General features: G+C 35.7%; 1 long non-coding RNA gene across 1 annotated transcript; it reads right to left on the bottom strand.

Moving 5' to 3' along the window:
- Nucleotides 1-496: 496 nt before the first annotated feature.
- Nucleotides 497-4,525, bottom strand: LOC104867478. Its single transcript, XR_781771.3, has 2 exons — nt 3,644-4,525; nt 497-558 (listed from the first exon to the last, which is right to left on the bottom strand). It is a non-coding gene; the product is annotated as an uncharacterized LOC104867478 (long non-coding RNA).
- Nucleotides 4,526-4,941: the final 416 nt, after the last annotated feature.

Raw genomic sequence — 4,941 nt, 5'->3', positions numbered from 1 at the left:
AGTAAAATTCAAATGTAAAAGCTTTAGTGCTCTTCTATTTTTTCCTTAGTTAGACAAGTTTCTGATGGTAACTTCTATCATTTTGTTGCTAACATGAATCAATGCAATTTACTATCTTTTCCTTAGACACATTTCTGATGGCAACTTCTAACATTTTCTTGCTAACATGAATCAATATGATATGGCACACAAAGTCAGCAATAGCTCAGTTTCAGAAAAAATTCCACTCCCCATATCTGATGGCTTTGTTAAATTAAGAATCCTTATAAAACCACTGTGCAGTTATTCCAGTCCTTCTATCTGCATTAGTCCACTAACAAAATATCACATTCAGGCAGTTAGTAAAGGAATTATCTGAGTTCAAAGGATCCCAGAAGTGGCTAAGGAGAAAATAATATGAAGTTTTCCTCATGGTCTCTCTCCCTCAGATCCTAGTATCATTAATCTCTTCCCTTTACATTAAAAGGTCCTATAGGCACAAACATCCTGTACTTACCCATTTATCCTGTACTGCCTGGGAAGTTGACTCAGCGACTCTGCTCAGAAAAGTCAAAATATCTGAAAAAAAAAAAAAAAGAACTAGAAAAAGATCTAGCACTTCTTCCAAACATCCAAATTTGATGCCATGCTGATTAAATAGTCAACAGGTTTCTGAATTCTGTCCAGATGCTTTTAAGTTATGCAATTCATTCCTAACCCTTGTTTCCAAGAACTCAGTAACATAATTTTGTAGAGATAAAGAAATCCATAATTGTGGCCCTGCAATCTTGTCTTTCTTTTACATACTTTCTACTATCTGGTTAACTAAAGAAGCATATATCTTTTCAAAATAATTTTTCCTTAAATTAGTATATTATTTAGAAAACATGTACAGTATCAAAATTATCTTTTTTTCAATTATCCCTGTGCTAGTTTCTTGTGTTTGTCTTTATCACTTGAGTCCTCACATTTATCCCAAACAAATCAAAGATTCCTGAGAGAATCTGGATGTGGACAGAAGAGTCCTTGGGTTTACCTCTCAGCTGTATAGTTTGGCCAGGGCTGGATGTTAAAGGCAGAAAATTGCTGTATTACATCAAGCTGTTAACACAGAGGTTTAGTGTTAATCCAGGACTCACTGAGACATTTCATATAACCTTTGAGTGGTAATCTTCCCGATATAGAATTACTCCTTCCCCTCCTACATCCAGGGTGTATACACAAAGCAAGTTTCATCCACAATGTATGGACTCCTGCTGATGCTACTTTTGTGTGTTAAGCCTGCTAAATTCTAATGCTATAATTCCATAGTTGTAGCCCCAAACTATTATGTAATCAGCCCAAATGCCAGCTGTCCAGGATTTACTAGGGCAGTATTTTAAAGGGTTGTTTTGAGCAAAAAATAAAATAAATAAATAAAGTAGAGAGTATAGATCTCATTTGAGGTGACTAAAACCATCTCTCAAGTTTTATTTTGTATTAATCTTATCTTCATTATTTTTGTCATGGATTGACTAAGCATGAGAAGTGTGGAAAATGGTATATTCTTCATTTTATGCTTTCTAGTTTCACATGAATAAGCTGTTCAGTGGAAGGAATGCAATCACAGAGATAGAGGCAACAATATAAATAGAGGGACTCAGTTCTCTAGTCAAAGGAGAAAAAGAAATTCTCATTTGATGTCAACCTAAGATTTTTGAGAAGTACCAGGTCTTTATTAATCAGTTGGTGCCAGGGAAGTGAAAAGATTCTTTTTTTTTCTTAATGTAACAGAAATACTATTTACCTTTTTTCTTTTATGATATTATAATGACCTAAGGCCAAAAATATCAAAATTCATTGCTGGAGTAATGTTTGAGATACAGTGACTGATTAGCACTCCATCAACCCTCTATCACTTTTCATATCACTTCTAACAGCGTGCTACTTCTCTTTCTCATGACTCTTAATTTTGTTCAGTTTTCACTACTGGTCTTAGGCTCAATGAATTTATTTATTCATTTGATGATTTCATCTTTTTGTTCTATCCTTTCAACTTGACACATTCTTTGCTATATTTTTAAATATTACTTAGAACAGAGCATCTTACAAGGGTAACATACACAGAATACTCTTTAGTAATAATGTGCTAATTAAATGATTGTATCCATGTTGCTAAACAGAGAAGTACACACAGCTGCAATATAGGACAGTTTCTCACAAGTACACAGAAAATATTTGTCTGTAAGTTTAAAGAAAGGCTTTGTACACTGTACTATACACAAGAATCCATTGAAGGCATTGTATTTTTCTAAGCATTTCTGTGTGTCGATAGAAACAGGGTTGATTTTATTAGGTCAAGTCAATAGGACTTGAGGGCTCACTGTTAGAAGCAGCAATCCTTTGGGATCTTTTGGTTATGATGAGACCGTGAAGAGAATAATTATCTTCTTTACGGCACCTACAACTGCAGAGAGTTTCCAGAAAATGCTACATAATTTTTTTGAGATAGGGTCTCGCTACGTAGTTCAGACTGGCCTTCAACTCACTATGTATACCAGGTTGGTCTGGAACTCACAGCAATCCTCTTGCCTCAGCCTCTCAAGTGCACCATCACACCTGGACAAAACTGCTCAACAATATCTACCCTACACCTCTACTGATACCCCATTCCTACTTCCTATTCACCACCAGCAGCATGTGACCAGCCACATTAGTGGAGAACTAACCTCTGAGGGAAGAATGAATATACAGGAGAACAGAAGGTAAGTCTGACTTCTGGGGCCCAATGATGCAAATCCCATTGTAACAAGTTGTAACTCAGATTTCATTTTCTTATACAAGCATTATTAAAACTGAAAGGTAGGAAGAGTTGAAAGAAAGCTCCCAGTATAATGTATCTGGTACATTGTGACTGACACAGATTTGTTGGCCAATCTTCAATTTTTATTGTGTCTATCCAAGGTTTACAACATAACATCTTGATATACGTATAGACAATATGATCCCTTCTTTTAAACAGCCACATTACTGAGTTTAGTTCCAAAGAATATCAAATGCAAGCTTTTGGAAGAGACAGGAAAAAACATTTGTTGTGTGACTATGTTTCAAGCACTGTATGCACAAAATTCTTCTGATATAGGCATTATTATCACTTGCATAAATAGGAGAATTGAAACTAGGAATGAATAAGCAAGTTGCCCAATTTAACATTTCTAAAAAATGTTTGCTTTTCAAACTCCTCTGGCTGATAATTTCAGGATATAATTTGTTCACAGCTTTCAAATTGCAAATATGTATTTTTAAAAAAGTATGATCGTGGGTTTATCATGTCATTTGTAAAAATTAAAACAAAAAACAAATGTATAATTCTGCCAACAAAATAAATCAAACTGTTTTCATATTTCTGCATTTCCTTCAGATTTGTTTGTGTTCATATTTTGGCTTTATAACTTAAAAACTGAAAGATGTTTGGCTAATTGCCTGATTTTTTGATACCTCAGTTTCTGTGTCTTTCAAAATGAAGGTAACAATGGTAGAACTTTCCTCACAGTTTTGTTGTGACCATTCAAGGAGCTAATAGTTGCAGTACAAGGGATGGTGCCTGGCATGTGATAAAAACTCAGCATTAACGTAAGTATGACTTCTAAACAGGGCATAAATTTGCAGAAGTGAATTGACTTACCTCTTCTGAATTTAATTCTATTGCTGCTTTTTTTTTTTTCTGTGAGAATCCTCCAAACAAGTAACAGAAGAAAAAAAAAAAAACTTTACACTTGGCCATTAAGAGAATTTTATGCTTGTTTTGGGTTTAAAACATCTCTCCAAAAGCCAATATTTTTCAGACAAATACTCTCTCTGCCTTTTAGAGTTCATCCACATGGTCCCTTCTGTATGCTTGTTGGTCTGTTCTGAAGGGAGGCTGGCCTGGTCTTTTCTGTGAGCTCTGAGTTGGTTACCTATTGCTGCCAAAACAAATTATCACAAACTCAGTGGCTTAGAACAATGCAATTATATTATCACATAATTATGGAAGACAGAAGAGTATGAGAGGGAAGATAACTCCCAACCTATTAGATGTCAGATGCGCAGAGTCTCACAACAAAGTGGAATGAAGTCAAGAACTAAGGGAAGAAGTTAGGAGACTTTTACTAGAAATAAAGATAAGAATAGCTCCTGGAGTTCCAAGAGGGTCCCAAGTGGGTGGCCACTGAGGTTTTGGTCAAGAATATTTTATATAGCAAAATCACAACATGGATACAATGTGGATCTAACTATAATCAACCTGTAGTATTACAAGTATAGTCACAGGTAATACTGATTCACTGGAGAAATGAAATATGGAAAGAAAAAAGGCATTCTTGGAAAAAACTGGGCACAGATACTCTGGCCACCCATTTGTGCAACTGATACCTATCTGGCTTACTGAAGCAGGTGGCACTAACCACTTTTTATCTTCAGGGAGGCTTTCAGGCCTGTCTATTGTGCTTCCATCAGGAGGGGTAGATCTCTTCAGATTCGCCTCCAGCCACAGTGCTGATGTCTTCATCTTTTGTTCTGCCATCCTTGAGGGTCCAATCTTTGTCTGAGTGCATATGAATTTCTGCTATCAATAATAAAAAGTTCTAAAATCAACATACCAGCAGAGATGAGTTCCTTCTAAAGACCATGGGCAAGAATTTGTTTCTCTGATTTCTTCCAGATTGAGAAACCATTCACGTTGCTTGTTATGTAGACAACATTTTGACTGCTGCTTCCAACAGCACATCTACTCTTCCTCAGAAATTCTTGCCCACATTTGGTACCTTTGTAAGGCTTTAATGATTATAGTGAGTCCACAAAGATGGTACAGGATGATCTCTATTTCATCACATATATAAAGTTCTTTGTGTAATTATATATTCATAGATTCCAGGGATTAGGATGTGGGTATCTTGTGCTTATTCTGCTTACAGAATGTTCCTGATATCGGTGTCTACTGAA

This window comes from Fukomys damarensis, unplaced genomic scaffold, assembly GCF_012274545.1.
Source record: "Fukomys damarensis isolate Sample0158 unplaced genomic scaffold, DMR_v1.0_HiC HiC_scaffold_14816, whole genome shotgun sequence".
Classification (NCBI taxonomy): domain Eukaryota; kingdom Metazoa; phylum Chordata; class Mammalia; order Rodentia; family Bathyergidae; genus Fukomys; species Fukomys damarensis.
This window is presented reverse-complemented; position numbering and strand designations above follow the sequence as displayed.